Source organism: Scyliorhinus torazame, chromosome 16, assembly GCF_047496885.1.
Source record: "Scyliorhinus torazame isolate Kashiwa2021f chromosome 16, sScyTor2.1, whole genome shotgun sequence".
NCBI classification, from domain to species: Eukaryota; Metazoa; Chordata; class Chondrichthyes; order Carcharhiniformes; family Scyliorhinidae; genus Scyliorhinus; species Scyliorhinus torazame.
This window is the reverse complement of record NC_092722.1, coordinates 63557277-63579472: the sequence shown is the minus strand read 5'-3', so window position 1 is coordinate 63579472 and position 22196 is coordinate 63557277. Positions and strand designations below refer to the sequence as shown.

The window sequence follows — 22196 nt, the reverse complement described above, 5'->3', positions numbered from 1 at the left end:
TAGAAGGATGGGTGAGTAAATTTGCAGATGACACTAAAGTCGGTGGAGTTGTGGACAGTGCGGAAGGATGTTACAAGTTACAGAGGGACATAGATAAGCTGCAGTGCTGGGCTGAGAGGTGGCAAATGGAGTTTAATGCAGAAAAGTGTGAGGTGATTCATTTTGGAAGGAATAACAGGAAGACAGAGTACTGGGCTAATGGTAAGATTCTTGGCAGCGTGGATGAGCAGAGAGATCTCGGTGTCCATGTACATAGATCCCTGAAAGTTGCCACCCAGGTTGAGAGGGTTGTTAAGAAGGCGTACGGTGCGTTAGCTTTTATTGGGCGACGGATTGAGTTTCGGAGCCATGAGGTCATGTTGCAGCTGTACAAAACTCTGGTGCGGCCGCATTTGGAGTATTGCGTGCAATTCTGGTCGCCGCATTATAGGAAGGATGTGGAAGCATTGGAAAGGGTGCAGAGGAGATTTACCAGAATGTTGCCTGGTATGGAGGGAAGATCTTATGAGGAAAGGCTGAGGGACTTGAGGCTGTTTTCGTTAGAGAGAAGAAGGTTAAGAGGTGACTTAATTGAGTCATACAAGATGATCAGAGGATTGGATAGGGTGGACAGTGAGAGCCTTTTTCCTTCAATGGTGATGTCTAGCACGAGGGGACATAGCTTTAAATTGAGGGGAGATAGATATAAGACAGATGTCAGAAGTAGGTTCTTTACTCCGAGAGTAGTAAGGGCGTGGAATGCCCTGCCTGCAACAGTAGTGGACTCGCCAACACTAACGGCATTCAAATGGTCATTGGATAGACATATGGACGATAAGGGAATAGTGTAGATGGGCTTTAGAGTGGTTTCACAGGTCGGCGCAACATCGAGGGCCGAAGGGCCTGTACTGCGCTGAAATGTTCTGTGTTCCATGTTCTAGAAGGCACGGATTTCAAATAATTGGCAAAAGAACCCGAGAGGCGATTAAAAGTATTTTTTAACATGTGAGCTAAAATTCACTCTTTGAAAACGCGCTGGAAACAAATATATTCATAAGTTCCAACTGAATGGGATATATACTTGAAAAGGAAATAAAAAATGCAGCAGAACCAACAGGAGAGTGCGATTAATTTGACACCTCCAAAGAGCCAGCACAGATAAGATGGGCTGAATGTCCTCCTCCTTTACATGTGGCAGCGATTGAAGGGAAGGCATTCAAACATCAGCGAATGTTTCAAACAAATCAATGTAATATCTATTTCTCAAAGTATAACACAAACGTATTCAGATGCTCAATGTACAAAAGTGTCTGTACAATGTCAATGTGTGACAGGTATTATCAGTGATATCCAAGAACAGGTTTAACCCTGTGTTCTGAATGTGACACTGAGCATCACTGAATGATTTGACTTTTGTTTTGTTCGTCATAAACTTTAAATTGGTTCATTACCTCACAGTGCATTGAGACGTGTCTGCGGATATTCTTAAATACAGAGCCCAAGCCATTCTCGAGTTCTCCGCTGAAAGTTTGCACCACATTTCATTCAAGAGTTTCCATTTGCCAGCACCGGTGAAACAAGGAAAATGGAGAATGTGACGGGATCGATCACAGTCTTCATTTTGTTTTCTTGTGCGGGTTAACGTGAGGGATGTTGGTGGCAAAAATTCATCACATTGCAACGATTGGTACTCTGTGTCAACATCACACGCTGACAATTCAGGAATGAAGTAGCTTGATACAGGTAGGCAGGTAATTAGACCCAGTTCATGATGGACGAGAGACGATGAAAAGCAGAATACGCCAGATGCTGGAAGTCGGAAATAAAAACAGGAATCGCTGGAAAAATTCAGCGTGGCAGGCAGCAACATAGACATAGAACATATAGCGCAGAAGGAGGCCATTCAGCCCATCGAGTCTGCACCGACCCACTTAAGCCCTCAATTCCATCCGATCCCAATAGCCCCTCCTAACCTTTTTAGTCATTAAGGGCAATTAATCATGGCCAATCCACCTAACCTGCACGTCTTTGGACTGTGGGGGGAAACCGGAGCACCCGGTGGAAACCCACGCAGACACGGGTGTGGTGTTGGGTGCTCTGGTGCACAGATGAGCCAACACAGTTAGTTGTATGTGGTACAACTCTATTTTATTATAACTCTTATAATACAGTTCGTTCTGGATACTCTGCACGTGCTGTCTCCCTGAGTGTGTTTGGTAACAGATGTGTCCTGGTTCTCCTCTGCAGCTAATACTGACCACCGGGGGTCGTGTCTGTGCTTTTATATCTTTCTGTCATTGGTTGTGGTGTTGTGTGTTCTGATTTGTCTGTTGGTGTGTCTATCATGATGTGTGTGTTTGAATATCATGACATCCCCCCTTTTTACAAAGATATGTGCCTACGTGGTTATAAATATAATTGTGTCGTGAGTGCATCGAAGAGTGTGTGTGTGTGTTATGTACAGCGTGTGTATATGACGTAACTATTTACATGGGGCGATGTCGGGTGCGTCACACTAACAAGGTTGTACCATAACAAAACTTGGATGCGAGAGAAAAAAAAACTTGAACATTGGTCTGGTCAGACGATATCTGGAACAATAAACAACAACAGGTTATAATACAGAAGTGTTTGACTTTTTGAACGTATGAACAGCGTTATAAGTCCAGTCTAATGGGTGACCGCCTCAAGAATGGGCTGGTCCTCAAGCCGGTTCAGCTGTGGAGATTTGGGGTCACACTGGTTCACCTTGGACTGTTGGAGGTGATGCTGTTGCCGAAGTCTCTACTTTACCATTTGTTGTACTTCGTGCAGTGCTTGGTTTTTTCATTCGTGCAAATATAACATTCAACATCTTTGTTAGTGGTGCCTTGGCTGTGGTTTGGTTCTGGTGGCGATGGAAGGGGCATGATCCGTGGCATCTCCACGAAGTCATCCTTGGGAACCAGTGGAGGATCCGGCGTGTGCGTACGGTTCAGTTGCGAGCGTGGAAGGCGGCGCAAAGCTCGCTGATTGCGCCTACGCACCAATCCATCCGCCCTGCATGCCAGGAACAAGGTGGAGTCTTTTTCTTTTTATGTTTGTGGTGGACGGCATCTTGTAGCCGATGGGTCGTTGCCATCGAAGTAGCACCATCACTAATATCATGCAAGGCGATGACTGTGCCAGATGTGGAAGTTGGCCGAGACCGTGTACGCTGGTTCCGGCCACCTGCTGTGCCGGAAGGGCGACTCCGCAGAGAAACGTCGAAGCATGTCGCCTTGGAGAGAGAATTGTTGCTCGCATCAACGTCTGGCGATGGCGCGAATTGGTGTGTCCATCTTGGACCGCCGGTGCTGGTTGCCACTGCCGACCCAGTGGGACTGCCACGCGATCCATTCCCTGTCGCCGTGGCATCCGCCGTCACCCTGAGCGTGCCATCACCGAGGCCGCGACACCGCCCGTCCGGAGCAAGGTCTGGCGTGCGCGAATCAGAGTCGGCGCTTGGCTGCTCCCCATCTGGAGTCCGGTCTGCCTTCCGTCGATGCCCCCCGTCCGGAGTCCCAACAGGTTCACTGGAGGCAGCCGAGATTCCCTGAAGCTGCACTTCTGGAGTCGGAACATGCAGGAATGCACCAACCAGTGGAGAGGGTCGAGCCATCGAGGGTGGAAGCGGTGCGCTGCCACCGCAGTCGTCAGTGGTCCCACCGTGATCGTCGAGTGCCTCGGTACGCACTAGGCGAGGTCTGTCACCTTGCACCTTTTGCATGGGAAGTGGGATGCTGTCGTCACTCGTCTCACATCCCGTGGATAGATCCTCATTAGCAGCTTGCTGTTCACTAGGGTTGGGTAAATTGTCAGAGTTTTCATCTGGTGGTGCACACCATGTCGGTGGACTGTCATTGTCTTGCCGTTGTCCTTCATTTGGGCTTTTCTTCTTTGGAATTTTAAATCTTCCCCCAGACATTGCAGAACCTTGTTTATTACCCCAAATTCTCCCATAGGTATGGTCTCGAATATAGGATCCAATGTTTCTATCGACATTGTACTATTTTCCAAAGAACATTCCGTTTCACTTTTCTTCTCAGGTGCCTCATGTGTATCTTTGTCTAATGTACATGCCTTCATGGTCTCTGGGTCTGATTTTGCTGGGACTGGCATGGTCACAGTCTCTCTTTTACTGTTCTCAATTGCCCACCTTATACTCCCCATACATAACTGCTTAATCACTGGGGTTAGTGTGGTACAATGGATAATCGGGTCGACCTTATCTGCATCTTCACCATTAGTGGAAAGCACACTTGGTTCACTTGACACTGCTGTGGGTTTTAAATTCGTTATCTGGCTACTCGATGTCGGTGTCCTCAGGATTCTTGCTCCAATGTTCTGCTCAATAATCAGTGGAGCGTGTATAGGTTCAATGCAATTAATGTTCCCCTCAAGGTTTGAAGAGTCATTACTGACTAACTGCTGGTCTCCGAAGTTGGGATTTTGCGGTGTTGTGTTGAAGGGAGACATTTGTCCCTGCTGTAGATATGATTCAGGTTGTGTTATTTCCATTACCTGAGGATCAATGTCTTGTCCATTTTTTCGATCCGTACTAAAACACTGGCAATTCTCAGTCTGCTCCTTGCAAGTTAAACATTCAATTAATTTCGTTAGCAAATCCTCAGCATCCTTCTGTGGCCGTGCAGCATTATTAATCTCTGTTCGGCTATAATGATCCTGAAGGTCAGCGCATAAACCTTTTTTCTTCGGGCTTGGACGAGGCGATTCCTTTGGCTTGTCTTCAGTTGGGCTTGAACAGTCTTCAGCGCTGTGCCCTTCATTGTAGCATGAGAGACCGTCATGTTCATGCTGCTGTGTAGTGGAGCATGGTAGGCTGTTATAGCCTTCTTGCTGTTCACGTGAGCATGGCAGACTTGCATCGTCTGCCGCTGGTTGGTCAGGAGAGGTTGCTAGACCCTCATGGTCTTGTTCCTGTAAGGACTGCGCTCTGGAGTCTTGCGTTCCTTCCATCGTGGAGTCCGTCCACGAGCTCTCTGTGGAGGCTTGTGACACTGGAGTCACTTCTTGTTCGTGCAAGGACTGCGCTCTGGAGTCTTGCGTTGCTTCTATCGTGGAGGCTGTCCACGAGCTCTCTGTGGAGGCTTGTGACACCGGAGTCACTTCTTGTTCGTGCAAGGACTGCGCTCTGGAGTCTTGCGTTGCTTCTATCGTGGAGGCTGTCCACGAGCTCTCTGTGGAGGCTTGTGACACTGGAGTCACTTCTTGTTCGTGCAAGGACTGCGCTCTGGAGTCTTGCATTTCTGCAATTGTGGAGTCTGTCCACGAGCTTGCTGTGGAAGCTTGTGACACTGGAGTCACTTCTGGTTCATGCGAGGACTGCACTCTGGAGTCTTGCATGTCTTCTTTCATAGAGTCGGGAACGTTGAGCGGGACGTGGACCACGCTCTGTGTGGCAGCAGGGCACTCTCCGTGTGCTTGCACCGCTCCCTGTCTGTTAATGTCAGGCTGCAGCATCATCCGGTACTGATAAGTTGGAACGTCATATCTGCTGGATTGAAGATCCTCAAATCCGAAAAATGAATCCGCATCTGCGTCGGATTCAATGTGGGGGCCGCCAATGTGCAACATGAAAGGTTCGTCCGAGTCATAGTCATATAGGACCACGGAGCTATCATTGGGCTCGCGAGGTCCGGAAACACTGTAAAGATCGTCATCGAAGTATTCAAGGTCGGAATCATCGGCTTGTGCGTAGGTAACTGCTTGTCGGAGGGTTCTTCGGAGGTCAAATTCATCTCCTGGGTCAATTTGCGGCACTGTGCTGTCATTCCAGGTGAGGGAAGGTTGTTTTACAGCTTTAACAGATTTTTGTTTTTTTGATTTGGGACGTTTCCCTTTTAAATTGGATTTGGGGCATTTCCCTTTTAAATTGGTGCAGTCTGGGGCATCTGACATCCTGACGCTCGGTATGTAGCACGTAGGAAGCGACTGCGCATGCTCAGATCGCTGTTCCTTTACCGATGGCCGTTTTCTTGACTGCGCATGCGCAGCATCTCGCGCATGCGCAAACGAAACTTCCGGTTCTGCGCACTTCTCGCGCAACTGTGCTAGCGTTATACCTTTAGCAAGATGGCCGCCGACCTCGACCCAGCCTTCTCTCATGCCCGGGATTTCGGCCTCTGGGAATTCGGGCTCCGGGATCCCAGCCACGAGGTGAGTACTGCAGCTTTTCTTACCTTTATGTGCCGATTGGATTGCGTTTTCTTCACAGTACTTGGAGAATTTGCCCAGGACTGCCTGGTAATCGTACCTTTGCTGCCTCCTGAAGAACCTGAACCTTCTGAATATTTCTCTTGCCCTTGCACCGGCGATGGTGAGGAGAAATTCAATTTTTTCCCTATCATCCAGGTCTTTGAGTTCAGCTGCCACCAGGAACAATTCGAACATTTGCCGGAATCGCCGCCAGTTTTCGCGGAGGTCGCCGTGGCACTGGAGCGCCTGCGGAACCGGGAGCTCGTACATCATGCCTGGGCACTGCTGGTTGTCTGTGTACACTGAGGTATGCCGGCAGGTATCGATCCACTCCTGTACCATGTGGTGTTGGGTGCTCTGGTGCACAGATGAGCCAACACAGTTGTATGTGGTACAACTCTATTTTATTATAACTCTTATAATACAGTTCGTTCTGGATACTCTGCACGTGCTGTCTCCCTGAGTGTGTTTGGTAACAGATGTGTCCTGGTTCTCCTCTGCAGCTAATACTGACCACCGGGGGTCGTGTCTGTGCTTTTATATCTTTCTGTCATTGGTTGTGGTGTTGTGTGTTCTGATTTGTCTGTTGGTGTGTCTATCATGATGTGTGTGTTTGAATATCATGACAACGGGGAGAACGTGCAGTCTCCGCACAGACCCAGCGGGGAATTGAACCTGGGACCCTGGCGCTGTGAAGCCACAGTGCTATCCACTTGTGCTACCGTGCTGCCCAAGGTAACAGAGTTAACATTTCGAGTCTCTGTGACTCTGCTTCAGGATTCTTCTTCGGTACAGACTACAGGAATCTCTCTACATTAATAATAGCTTATTGTCACAAGTAGGCTTCAATGAAGTTACTGCGAAAAGCCCCTAGTCGCCACGTTCCGGCACCTGTTCGGGGAGGCCGGTACAGGAATTGAACCCGATCTGCTGGCATTGTTCTGCATTACAAGCCAGCTGTTTAACCCACTGTGCTAAACCAGCCCCTTATAGGATGACAATAAGTTACATAGCTTGACTCCATACCAAATAGGCCTCCATGATCAACCACATCCAATACGGAGATCAAAGGTTTGATATGAAGTAAGGCGGCTGTAGTGAGAAACTACTGATCTCAATCTCAACACCTAATGGCGCAGCAAGTTTTGTTATTTTAGTTTTGTGCATCTGCCTCCGATCTGATTTCTGCACAATTTGTGTAATCTGAAGTCCTCTTGCACAAATTGTCTTGAATCTGTCCATTCGTTTCACCTCGGACCCAGAAGAGGTTTCCTTTCTCGCAGTTTTGCAAGGGTTTGGCCCAACTCCAGGGGCAGAAAGGTCAATGTTTTGACCCCATTGGGCTGGCCAGCCCCGAGAACGAGAACTTGCATTTATATAACGTCTTTAATGTAGTAAAACGTCCCACAGGAAAATAAATTTGACCCTGAGCTACACAAGGAGATATTAGGTTAGATGACCGACAGCTTGGCCAAAGAGGGGAAATTTTAATTTGTGTCCCAAAGGAGGAAAAAAAGAGTCAGAGAGGTTTAAGTTGGGAGTTCCAGAGGTTACGGTTGAGGCAGCTGAAGACACAGCCACCAATAATGGAGCAATTAAAAATGGGGATGCACGAGGCCAAAATTAGATGAGCGGAGCTTTATCAGAGGGTTGAGGGGGCGATTACAGAGTTAAGGCCTGGTGGGACCATGGAGGGATTTGAAATTCAAGTATGCCAATTTTCAAACCTCGATGTTTTTAACCAGGCTTAACCAAGTTAGGTCAGTGAGCACAGGGGTTTCAGCAGATGAGCTGAGGCAGGGTCAGAGTCAGGCCATGTTAAAGGAGGAAGCCTTCGTAATGGCACGGATATATAGCAGGAAGCTCATCTCAAGATCATATACAAAACTAAGATTGCAAACAGCCTGGTTACAGACAGTTGCCAAGGAGCATATCGAGCCGATGGTTAAAGAACCAAGCCGATGCTGGGGACCCAAGACATAGCTTTGTCATTAACTACAGGAAATCTCTACTTAGCCAGTATTGGATGCTGGACAAACAGTGTGACAATCCAGAAGCAGTGGAGGGGAATGGACAGAGGTGGTAGTGAGGGTAGAGATGGGTGTCGTACAGATGGAGCCTGCCCGCATGTTTTCAGATTGGATAGGTTGGGGTTATTTTCCTTGGCACAAAGAAGGCTGAGGGGTGACTTAATTGAGGTGTACAAAACTACGAGGAGAAGAGATAGAGTGGACAGGATAAAATTGTTTCCCTTGGTGGAGAATTCTAGAACCAGGGCACAAGGATCCAAGATAAGTGGCAGAAGATGCAGAGGGGGCATGAGGAAGAACCTTTTTACACCGAGGGTAGTGGGAGTCTGAAATTCGCTGCACGAGTTGGTGGTGGCAGAGACCCTAAACTCTTTTTTAAAAGTCTGGATCTGCACCTTAAGTGCTCTAAGCTACAGGGCTGTGGGCCAGGTGCAGGAAGGTGGGATTAGAAAGAGCACTTGGGTGTCTTCGGGCTGACATTGAGAGATGGACCGAATGGCCTCCTTCTGTGCTGTAACTTTTCTATCATTCTGTGATTCTGTGCTGCCGAGGGGCAGCTGCAGTTGCACAGAGCAGACTGCGGGATGTGTATGTGATTTCCCTTTTTGCTTTGGAGAGGGTAATAAACCTGAGGTTAAAGAATGGCAGTGTTAGCAGGAAGGATGTCAAATTTGATGGGGATTCGTTAGTATTCTCATTTGGCTTTCTCACGCTGTCAGGAATAGTTAATGGAATCATAGGGCGGGATTTTTCATGTGTTTTCTGATGGTGACTCATCATTGGCCACCGGCAGGATCATCTGGTCGTGCCAATGTCCACGGTGTTTTGCGTGGCTCGCCCATCCGTGGCCAGTGAACCCGCCATGGGGTGGGGGATGGTCTCCTTCGGCAGAACCGGAAAATCCCACCACCAAGAAGGGTCAGAAAATCCTGCCAATAGAATCTAACTCCATTTCTTGTGGAAAGATGCCATTGAATCTACTTTCACCACTCACTCAGGCAGCATGTTCCAGACCAATGCAATTTGCTCAGAAAGCATTTCTCCTCATCTCTCCCCTGTTCCTTTGTCATTTATCCATTTTTTAATTCATTCATGGGATGTCTCCTCTGGTTACTAACTCACACACCAACAGAACAATCTATCTACTTCATCAAAACTCTTCAGAACATTGATTAAATCTCCCCATGACCACCTCTATTCTAAAGACCACACCCCAACGGCGAAATCGCGGCCGGTGCCGGGGCGGAGAACCCATTTCCCCGTATGGAATCGGGACCGGCGCCGGTTCCCCGATTCTCCGGGCCTGCGCCGCATATCCCCTACGTGCGGCCATTGCTGGAGGCCCGCTCTGCCAGTCTCTGCCCCCGACCGAACAAAGTCCCGACAGCATGGACCACTCTTGGTCCTGCCAGTTGGGATACTAGCGCGGCGGCTCCGTACGTGGCCGCCCTGGTCTGGGGTGGGCTAATCGGAGGGCAGGGGGGCCCTATACGGGACCGGGCAATTTATGGGTGGGCGGTCTGGGTCGGGCGAACAGCCGATCAGGGGCACTATGTTTTTTTTTATTTTAATTTTTAAAATAATTTTAGAGTACCCAATTCATTTTTTCCAATTAAGGGGCAATTTAGCGTGTTCAACTCACCTACCTTGCACATCTTTGGGTTGTGGGGGCGAAACCCACGCAAACACGAGGAGAATGTGCAAACTTCACACGGACAGTGACCCAGAGCCGGGATCGAACCTGAGACCTCGGCGCCGTGAGACTGCAGTCTAGTCCGCCATGGAGCACAGAGCGGCCACTGGAGGCCGCTGCCATGTGCATGCGCGGCCTCCGACCCGGAAGTGCAGGGGCCCATTTCTGCAGCAAAAGCTGCTAGTTTTATGATGGTTCATTGCTGGCCCCCTGCAGGGCTATGAATATGTAGCCCTTTCACGGAGCGGGGTCATAGTCCCAAAAACAGAGAACCCAGCCCCACAGCTTCTCCAACAGCACCTTTTTCCTCCAAGTCTGGAAATTTTAATTCTTTCAGCGTGAGAGTGACTCAAAGTTTTTTTCCATGGAAGTTTTAGTTAGCCCTGTCGTGGTGAGACCTCTACGGGAGATTCAGAGGCCCAGACAAAAGTCCATCGACCTTTGGCGGGACTGGATGATCGTGGCAGTCTGCAGGGCTGGAAAATCCCGCCCTTTGTCTTTGGCTATCTAATTGCCGATCTGTAATTATTACTTGGAGACAATCTTCACGTTTTCCACTCTAGTCTTGTGATTTTTTTTTCGATTTGACACTGGAGTTATGTGGCACAATGCTAATATCAAAATAAATCTTTCGACTGCGGGAAAATCATGCACAGAAACCAGTAATAGAAAAGCAAGCAAATGAAATCTTGAACAGTTGTTGTACTCTGTCTATTCTCCCAGTATATATGTATCTGTCTGAGGGTGTTTTTCCATAAGCCTTCAGCAGCTGGACTATCTCTTATACATGGCATGGGGATAGAAACCTGGAATAATTCAAACCTGGAGTTCTACTGCTATCATTGTCTTTGCAATATCACCATTCTAGCAACAGCATCTCAGTAACTTGTTAATATTTGTGGTTGCCTCTCCTCTTAGGTACAGCAAGAATTGATGCAGTTCAAGGTCCCAGAGCTCATGCCTATGTTATGTAGGTTAACCTCTTCTCCAGTGGGAACAATAGTGGGTTTCCGTTCCAACAGCAACCAAACAGCAGCTCACATTTATATAACTTCTTCAGCATAGGAAAACTTCCCATGGCACTTCACAGACGTAAGGAAAGACAGACACTGAGTGAGTATAGTGGAGAATAGAAGGAGAAGCTAAGAGCTTGCTCGTGACCTTTGAGCAGGATCTTAAATGGAAAGAGGGCATTGAGCCAGTAAACTGGCAGACAAATGATGTGATTCCTATATTTAAAAAAGGAGATAGAGCAAATCTTGAGAGCTCTAGACCAGTAGTTTAACGTCGGTAAGAGGATAGATAATGGAGACCTTGCTTAAAGATGTAATAGGAAAACATCCAGGACTGAAAATTTAATAATAAAGTAGTCAACACTGTCACGAGGCTATGCCCCTTTATATTTGAAAACATGATTTTTCCAACTTTCAACTGACTGAAAATTTTGCAATCTGAAGCGAGGTAGAGGAAACTACTTGGAAATTCAAGGCCACCCTCCATGGTGAGGGTAAAAAAACAAATAAATCGCTCTCAGGGGAATGTGAAGAGAGAGACATTTCCTGTAATTCAAAGACTCCTCACAACTCTGGAAGAGACCTTAAATGCAAAGTGTGGATATTGAAACAATGGCTGGCACAGACTGATCCATCCAAAAACTCCTTGGAAATACACAATGGGTGAAGTATTACCGGCCAAGCTGCATTCTCTGCAAAATATTGCAAGTAGGACTTCACCAAAAGTCTCTATTGGAATAAATGTATCACCCAATTCAGAAGTCAATTTTACTAGAAATCAACCAGGAAACTAAGATATCTTAATAATTACAACACCTATATTTGACCACATCCATAAAACCGTGACTTTAAAGATCCTGTATAATTTTATTTTATTTTTTTCATAAATTTTGAGTACCCAATTATTTTTTATGCAATTAAGGGGCCATTTGGCCTTACCAATCCACCTACCCTACTTTTCTTGTGAGGGAGAGACCCACGCCGACATAGGGAGAATATGCAAACTCCACACAGACAGTGACCCGGAACAGGGATCGAACCTGGGTCGTCGGCACTGTAGGGCAGCAGTGCTAACCACTGTGCCACCCTGCAGCCCCCACTATCTATTATTCAACCTTTTTCTTATTTGGACTTTAACTTCCTCCCCGCCTTTTGTTGCCTTGCGTGCATGTGTGTGACATCACGGGCAGGAATATCTGTCCTATCACACCAGCAGCGGGATCCTCCATGTCAGCAGCCGGCCAATGGGGTTTCCAATTTTGGGCACCCCCACGCCATTGGGAAATCCACGGGCATGAGTGCTGCCGGCAAAACGGAGGATCCCACGCCGATGGAGAATTCAGCCCCACATGTTTATTATTTTCTTTCTCAGGTTTAGTGGTTAATAGACATTCTCTTCCTTTAACTCTGGAAAAACTTGTTTGATTGGCTCTTTATTTCTCACAGCTTAAATAATTTAGATATATTTGGATTTGGAAAAGGCATATCCTTGTGAATAAGAAACTTAAGCCCAGTTGTGACTGACTGAGGAGCTTGAACAGAGGGAGCCAATTCATTACATCTCACCTGGTCGTAACAACATGGATCGCAAAGAGAAGCAAATATTGTGGTTGCTAGGAATACTCATCAGATCAGAGCTGTGTAGGGGTAAGATAGTCAAAATACAGGAATTGCTAGGACCACTGTTATTCAACATGAACGTAAGTTATTTCGACTTGAAAGGACAATTTCAAATGTGAACATAGATCAAAATATTTGAGGAATTTGTCATGTACCTCTTTGCTTGGATGTAAGAACCATAGGACCATAGAATTCCTACAGTGCAGAAGGAGGCTATTCGGCCCATCAAATCTGCACCCACCCTCAAAAAGAGCACACGAACTTGGATCACTCCCTTGCTCTATCCCCACAACCCCATCTAACCTACCCATCTTTGAACACTAAGCGGCAATTTAGCATGGCCAATCCACCTAACTTGCACATCTTTGGACTGGGGAGGAAACCGGAGCACCCGGAGGAAACCCAGGCAGGCACGGGGAGAAAGTGCAAAGTCCACACAGACAAGGTTGGAATTGAACCGCAGTCACCGGCGCTGTGAGGCAGCAGTGCTAACCACTGTGCACAGTGGTTAGTTGTTTTTTAACCTCTCTGGCAAAGGTTTGACATCAGGAAGATTGCCTAATTTCACAAATTTATTTTTTGAGGAGGGAAGGAAGGAGAAATCTACATTTGTCATGTGAGAGTACCTTTAAGAAATGGGTGTTTATAAATGGGTGTGTATATAAATATCTGCAGTGAGAATACCTTTACGAAATGGGTGTTTATTACTGCAGTTATGACATAGAGTGGGTGGAGCTGGGCTGTCTGTCAGCGTTTTACTTTCGTTTTAGGCTGTTTGCTGCAGGGTGTGTTTCAGTTTTGTTTTCAGTGTTGGAGCTGAAGCCAGACCAAGCAGGTTTTCTGCTGTTCTCTCTGCCATCAAAAGACTATCTCTTGATCATTTGGTGAATTCAGAATTATAAATGTTTTTAGTAGTGACTTTAACCTGATGTGCTTCTGTTAAAGGTTTTGTTTTTAATCCGTATGGATGTTAGAGGGAAAGCTTAAAGGATTATTTAGTGTTGTAGTCTTTGGGGGTTGTATTTGAATTAATGGTTGCTAAGATGTTCACTGTATGTTTTAAAAAGGTTAACTTGAGTTCATAGAATAAACATTGTTTTGCTTTAAAATATACTTTTCCATTTCTGCTGTACCACACCTGTAGAGTGGGCCGTGTGCTCCCCATACCACAATCTATTAAAAGTTGTGGGTCAGATGAACTCCATGATACACTTTGGGGTTCTCCAAACCTTGGCCTATAACACTTTTGTGTCTTCAACCCTTCACAGCCTTGGTGATTTATGTATTACTTTCTGTTACACTTTGAAGAAATTCCATATTCAAAGAACAAAGAAAAATTACAGCATAGGAACAGGCCCTTTGGTCCTCCAAGCCTGCGCCGATCCAGATACTCTATCTAAAACTGTCGCCAATTTTCTAAGAAAGAACAAAGAAATTACTTTGATTTTGTTTTTTATTTGTGTCAGCTGTAAGTATCAAATCTTTTTTGCTTAACATTGTGGCAGGTGTTCATGACAGCTCAAATCCAGAACCGTGCTCACAGCTTAAACTCTCTGCTCCTTGTGGCAAAGCATATTGAGTAATTGACAGTTTCGGTGATTTTCAACTGTTCGAAGAATTAATTGCGTGACCGACATTAAGTGAGAACACCGTTGCATTGATTATTTTCTCAGTATGTTTAGAAAGAATATTACAGCACTGGAGATCATTCAGCCCATCGTACCTATGCTGGATCTTCGAAAGAGTTACCTAACCAGTCCGACTCCTTCAATTTTTTTCCCCATAGTCCTGAAGGTTTTCCCTTTTCAAGTATATAACAAATGAACAGGCTGTTCTGAGTTTGCCTCCACCTGTCTCAGAACAGAGACATGGTGGGATATAAAAATGGTAGGGATTTCTGTTCCCATTTCTTGTTTATAGGATTTGTATGGCCCTGGGATAAGGGTCCAGCTGGTGAGTGCACACAGTAAAGTGCCCCTGCCTACTCCAGTGCTGGGCAAGGCATTTTAAACCGCACACTGTTTTCATGGAGCCAGGCCCATTTTGTTCATAGATGTGACCCAGGGCTCCTCTGAGGTGTTGTGGCGGAAACCCAAGTCTAGTCATAACATGTAAGTTTCAAAGGGTTTACAAACCGTGATAATTAGATGAATTAAATCAAGGACATTTTGAAGACAATGATTGATCGTAATGCTCTGTGCTTAAACGTTAAGTGACCATTACATTTATCGGCATTGTGTTAGTGTTCATATGCATTAGAGTACCTTAGTCAGTGGATAATTTATTTTCTGCATTCAACTGTATTGAAAATCTGACTTGAGTGTGCCCTGTGGACATGTGCATTCATGTTTCCATTGATTGAGCGTCCAAAAATTTGTTGAGCCTTGGAAACACATTTCTAGTGCCCTGCAAGTTCCCCTTCAGAGTCTGATATCCCCCCCCCCCCCGCCCCCCACCCCCATGGGGCTCCCACAAGTGTCGACCTCTTCTATTGCCTCCTGGCATAGGTTGCCACTGCCAACCTGCAAGTGCCAATCTGTGCCAGTGGGCAGTGCCAAGGAACAGTGCTGGGCATGTCCTCCCTGGGGTTACACATACCTTTGTGCCCCAGAGATATTCCCTTGACTGTTTTCCAATTCGCCAAACCCGTTGTGAACCTTGTCGACGTGACGTCACGTCGATGAGGTACGAATATTTGGTGATGGGGGATCATGTGGCGGCAAGGCCCATTCATGATATTTGAATGTATTGAAATCCACTAAAATGAGGCTTCTGCCCTTTGTGGGTGTGAACCGCATGACATCACCGGCGATCATGGGCAGGAAATCGCCAACCAGATCTTTTCTTTGGGAGATTCAGTCAATGAAACAGATTGTATCTTGTTTTCAGAAGCAGTGGGTATGAGCTAAGTGACTTTTCTGATTCCAGACTTCCTTTTGTTCCCAAAAGCAAATAGTTCTAGGAATGGTACCATGATTACATTGTTCCGGGTGGCACGGTGGCGCTGTGGTTAGCACTGCTGCCTCACGGCACTGAGGACCCAGGTTCGATCCCGGCCCTGGGTCACTATCGTGTGGTGTTTGCACATTCACGCGTCGGTCTCACCCCCACAACCTAAAGATGTGCAGGGTAGGTGGGTTGGCCTTTTATATCTTTTTATTAAAACAGTAAAAAATATATACAAAGCCAAACGGTACAAACACTAATTTTGTGTTGGAGAAACAGGGTACCCTCCCCTAATGTACAGGGAGGGGGGAGAGGATACTCTGATTAGTAAAACAGTTCACAACACGTCTCTACAAAAAACAAATCGTACAAGCACTAAACTTTGCGCTGGAGAGACCAGATACCCTCGCCTCTGTACCATCAGAAGGGAAAGGAAAGGGGGTGATGGGGAGAGAGAGGAAAGGAGGGTGGTGGGGAGGGAGGGAGGGGGGTCCTCGTGTCAGACCACATCGCAAGACTGTCCACCCTTTCAGGTCCGACCCTACCTCTCCGACCTGACCCGACTCCACCCCCCCATCTCCTGGACTGACCCCCCCCACCCCTCGCCCTGCCCCGCCGAACTGACCTCTTCCTTTTTTAAAAATAAGTTTAGAGCATTCAATTCATTTTTTCCAATTAAGGTGCAATTTAGCGTGGCCAATCCACCTAGCCTGCACATATTTTGGTTGTGGGGGCGAAACCCACACAAACACGGGGAGAATGTGCAAACTCCACACGGACAGTGACCCAGAGCCGGGATCGAACCTGGGACCTCGGCGCCGTGAGGCAACAGGGCTAACCCACTGCCCCACCATGCTGCCCTTGAACTTAGCTCTTCCTGCTCCAGGACTGGCTTCACCCCCTTTCCGCTCAGACCCACCACACTTCCCAGACTGACCCTGCCCTCTCCCACCCTGCCCCCCCCCTCTCCCTGACTGAACCCCCCCCCCCCCTCTCTGGTCTGACACTCTTCTCCCCCTCCCCCTTCCCCCTCCGCCATTGTCTGAACCACTTACCTTTTAACTGTCCCTTTAAACATCTCCTTCATGGCAGCTAGTGCCACAAAAAGGGGCCGTTTCGTACCTCTCTGCTCCCCAGTTACTCCTCGCTGATGCAGCCTGGGCTACACTTTGCTGCTCCTGTCTTACCCAGCCTGAGTGAGGAATGTGGGGTGAGACGGGGCTTTGAGAATTCCAGCCTGGGTAAGTCCGTCGAGGGTGGCAATCCGCCGGAGATTGCCACTCTGAGGTTGATACAGGCCGACAGTTTTGCCGCTCACTCCATTTTACAATAACTTATACTAAAACCTGTCCACAGCTTCTTGGAGTGGATTTGAGTGAGAGGTGTTGGGAGAAAATAATGCTTGCTCCTCTTCTCTTACATGTCCTGGCTCTCTTGTACCTTTGCCTTTGCTCTTAAATATTTCACGAATTTCTCTCCTCGTCGATAGATTTAGCCTTGAGATGAAACCAGTCGTGTCTCCAGAATGAAATGTATGCCCCAGGGGAGACAAGTTTGTTAAATAGCAGAGTGAATACATGTACTGTAACAGAATGTTAGGGTGTGGGCCCACACCCTTAGACAAGCCTCTGATCCTGGCTGTGGTGTGCAGGGGACAGGACCGAGGGCCCTTCCACCTTGCACAATCTTCAAGTTTAACAGTGACATTGGAAAGGACAAGCACCAAGCTGCCTGCTTATTAACTCCTTTGGCCTAGCGAAGAGTGGAACAAGGAAAGTTTATTTTCCATGGACGAGAAGCTGCTGTCGGCTTGACCACCCCCTTCACGAAAACCACGAGGAAATTTAAAAAAAAAAACAGCGGAAACATTTGGAGCAAGAAAATTTAAGGACCAATTTCCAGGATAAGGTCACAGGAAAAAATAATCACTGTTAATAACTGCAATCTTGAGTTATGACCCCAGAGAGATTGCTGACACATCTGAGAGCCTGATCTATGGCAGTGCCAGATTAAATCAGCAGGAACAAAAAAATGTCTGGGTATAATTGCATGTCATTTTTAGCGCCATATATCAGGACAACAATCCTGTGGTATTTGCATTCTGTTTGTTAGGTCATGCCCATGGCTGAGTGATATTTTCACTGGAAAATTTAGATTTGTAATTGAATCAAATATTATTTGAAACCTCTGCAGTCCATGTTGGCATCTGTAATTCTGCTCATTCCACAGTCTTAGCGGAACGGCGTTCTAACCTACCAGGGAATATTGAGAGCAAAATGCATTGAGCCATTGCTCAATTGTCTATTCTATTAATATCTATATAATATCTGTTCTACTGAAATTTAATGTTTTACACTATGCAACACTCATAATTATCCATCACAGAATCACAGAACGTACAGTGCAGAAGAGACCCTTTCGCCCATCGAGTCTGCAACGACACATGAAAGGCAACTGCCGCTGGATCCTCTGTTTCAGGGACTATGTCCCCACGCCATTGTAACAACTGTGGCCTTTCACGCCAGAAAAACTGGCGTCAAAAGGTTTCATATTCACACCCCTGCAGAGGGCTAGCAGGGACCCGTTGTGAATCTCGCAGCTTTAGTTGCAGGTATGGGCCCCCGCACTTTTGGGTCAGAGGCCTCACATGCGCATGGTGGCGGCGTCCACGTCGTGTTCCATGGCAGAATCAGACTGTGGAGCTGGACCTCCTAAATAGTGCCCTGATTGGCCGTGCGCCCGACCCTGACCACCTGCTCGAAAATACCCCGGACCCGTATGAGGCCCCCCCCCCCCGCCCTCCGATTGGCCCGCCCCCGACCATGGTGGCCACTGACTGAATCCCACAGCCACCACGCGAGTATCCGTACAGCAGGACCACATTAGAAATACGCCATCGGGACTTCGGCCGGTCGGGGGTGAAGAATAGCGGGGCGGGCCTCTGGCAATGGCCGCCAGTGAGGGATACACGGCACGGCATACTTCCCGGCTACCCCGCTTTTCGGGGCCCGGAGAATCGAGGAACTGGCGCCAGTCCCAATTCCATGCGCAAAATTGGATTCTCCGCCCCGGCGCCAGACGCGATCTCGCCGTCGGTGTGCGGAGAATCCAGCCCTTCATCTGCCTACCTAATCCCATTTTTCAGCACTTGGCCCATAGCCTCGAATGTTTTGACATGCTCATCCAGGTACTTTTTAAAGGATGTGAGTCACCTGCTTCTACCACCCTCCCAGGCAGTGCATTCCAGACCATCCTCCGAGTAAAAACATTTTTCCTCATATCCCCCCCTAAACCTCCTGCTCTTCACCTTCAACTGGTGTCCCCTCATGAGGGACCCTACAACGAAGGGGAACACCTACTGCCTCATCACCCTGTCAATGTCCTTCATAATCTTGTATGCCTCGATCAGATCACCCCTCAGTCTTCTCTGTGCCAATGAAAACAACCCAAGCCTGTCCAACCTTTCTCCATGACGTAAATGTTCCAGCCCAGGCAACATCCTGGTGAATCTCCTCAGCACCACCCCCCACCCCCCGCCCCAGTGCAATCACATTTTTCCTATGTGGTGACCAGAACTGCACGCAGTACTCCAGCTGTTGCCTCACCAAAGTTTCATACAACTTCAACATGACCTCCCTGCTAAACACACTTGAAAATAAAAGTTTGGTTTACTGCCCTTGGTCACTTATCGCATGGGCAGTACTCAGTCGCGCTGTCACCCTCGGTTAGCTTAGAGGTTGTGCATGTTAATTTCATCTTGCCTCCCTGTCACAATATGTGAAGCATCACAATAACCAGGTAGCCATCCCGTTGATGCAAAATATAACATTCAACTCAGCAGCAACTCTTGATTCACAAAAGAAGTGAAGGATTCTGCAGGCTGTGACATTTTCCAGGGGATCAGAGTATCACATCAGCACTGTCAAGATTTACCTTCCTGGTTTGTGAAGTTGTTTATATGACTCACAGCAATCACAACACCCACTCATTTATCTCTTACTCCATATAATTAGCAGGAGAAAATGAATATTTTAATTTCCTGTCGCATGAATATCTTAACAGGCTATTTCTGATAAAATACCTTGCAAACTGCAGACGTTACAAGCCTCAGAACTTTATTTTGGACGGATTATTGGTGAGGTTATGCCTGGAAGAGAAAGATAACTTTGATCCCATGTATTTCTGTCGGGAACGCCCTTAAAGGAAGTGCAGAACAGCGGTAGAGCTCCTAATATCGTAATGCCAGTCCCGTGACCCACTCTTCGTTTGAGCACTGGGATTATATCAGAGAACAAGACGGAGAAGATTCACAGAAGCAAAGAATGCTTCCCGGATGTTGGACTCAAAGGAAGACATACAGGGCAAATTTTGCTTTCCCTGAAACAAATAAGGCTGAAAGTGAAGATTGTGCAGTTATATTACATAGATTACATAGAACATACAGTGCAGAAGGAGGCCATTTGGCCCATCGAGTCTGCACCGACCCACTTAAGCCCTCACTTCCACCCTATCTCCGTAACGCAATAACCCCTCCTAACCTTTTTTGGTCACTAAGGGCAATTTATCATGGTCAATCCACCTAACCTGCACGTCTTTGAACTGTGGGAGGAAACCGGAGCACCCGGAGGAAACCCATGCAGACACGGGGAGAACGTGCAGACTCCGCCTAGACAGTGACCCAGCGGGGAATCGAACCTGGGACCCTGGCGCTGTGAAGCCACAGTGCTATCCACTTGTGCTACCGTGCTGCCCTTTTTAACGACGTAAACATCCCGAGTCCAGAGAAATCAGGACTTAAATCAGGACTAAATTAGAAGCTTAAGCTTCTGAAAGGTAAAGGTGATATGGATAGTGTGGTAGTGAGTGTGTTTGGGGGGGGGGGGGGGAGTCATGCGACCCAATCAGCCAATAGGTTCGGAACGCACGATCCTTGGGGGGAGCGCATTTTGCGAGTCAGTTCCGGGGTGGGATTCTCCGACCCCCCGCCGTCCTCCTAATTCTCCGGCCCCCCAAAAATCGGCGCGGCGTGTTTCACGCCTCCCGCCTTGGAGAATGGCGGGGTCCGGCGTGACTCAATGGGCGTCGGGGCTGCCCAAATTCACCGGCCCGTGATGGGCCGAAGTCCCGCCCGTCTTTTGCCAGTCCCGCTGGCATAAATTGGAGTAGGTCCCTTACCTGCGGGACCTGGCGGCGCGGGCGGGCTCCGGGGCTCTTGGGGGAGGCGCGGGGGATCTGGCCCTGGGAGGTGCCCCCAGGGTGGACTGGCCCACGATCGGGGCCCACCAATCCGTGGGCGGGCCTGTGCCGTGGGGGCACTCTATCCACCCGCACCGGAGGTTGTACCGGTCCGCCATTCCCGGTGCGGAAACGAAGCTCCTACGCATGCACCAACTGGCGCCAGCCGGCGGAGGCCCTTCGGCGCCGGTTGGCGTCGCGCCAAGCCCCTTTCCTGCCAGCCGATTGGCGCAAACCACTCTGGGGCGGGCCTAGCCCCTGAAGGTGCAGAGGATTCTGCACCTTTGGGACGGCCCAACGCCGGAGTGGTTCACGCCACTCCGTCCCACCAGGACCCCCCACCCCGCCGGGTAGGGGAGAATCCCGCCCCAGAGTTTGGAATCTTCAACATGGGGGCCGGGATTCTCCAAAAACGCGGCTAAGTATTGACACCGGCGTAAACACTGGAGTGTTTCACGCCGGCGTCAACGAGCCTCTTGGCCCAGTGATTCCGTGGCCCACAGGGGGCCAGCATGGCGCCGAGGTGCTCTGCACAGCTCCAGCTTCCCTACGCGGCCCTGCACTGCTGGCCGCCACTGGTGGCTGGCGGAGCCACACAGCGCGCCAGCGCGGAGGAAGGTAGGCCCGCCCCAGATTGCACGTGACCGCTGATTGGTGGCCCCCGATCGCGAGCCCTTGTGGTGGCCCCTCCCGGAGACTGATCCCCCCCCCCCCAACCAGAACGGCCACCGCAGCCGCGACGCCGAGCTCCCGCCTGGTGGAACCATACGTGAACCACGCTGGCGGGAACTCGGCCAGTCGACCGCGGAGAATCGCCGCGGGGGCCTCTTTCAATGGTCCCCGACTGGTGGCACGTGCGCGCATCTGGCGCCGATTCTCCGGTTGCCAGAGAATCGCGTACCGCCGTCGGACCCGATCGCAGGTCTGAGGCCCCATTCTCCGCTTCCGCGCCGAGCGCCATTTTGGCTCTGAGAGTCCCGGCCAAGATTTTATCTCCCTCTCTGTACATAGTTGCTACTTTAATACATTGTTAATTTGTCAATCCATCTGGTGATCATCCATCTGTCAGGATATTACAAAAATAAATAGGTTGTTTACGTGGTCTGGGAACCCATAATTGGGTGAAAGGATTTGAAATTAACAAGCCTCAGAATAAGAATTTTAAAAATGTTCTTTTCCACCAGGGCTGTGGATAATCAGATCAGACTCCAAGATACTTTGTTCATTAGAATAAAGAAAATAATTAATGATTGAAGACAAAGTTGAAGGTTGGATGGTATAAATTGAGGTGATACCCTGCAATTTCTTTGTAGCTCGGGCAACAGATTGGGGGGGGGGGATTGTCTTTGGGAAGCAGCTGGGTAGAAATTGTTTGAAATGTTGGGACAGACAATCTGGATGTTTGCCAAATAACTTTGAAGGGTAGGGTATTTCCCTAAAGAG

At 48.3% G+C, this 22196-nt stretch overlaps 1 protein-coding gene across 2 annotated transcripts in view; it reads left to right on the top strand.

Moving 5' to 3' along the window:
• The window catches only part of LOC140392850 (ephrin type-A receptor 8-like), a 504074-nt gene that overhangs the window by 115591 nt on the left and 366287 nt on the right, over nucleotides 1–22196 (top strand). The window lies entirely within an intron of this gene.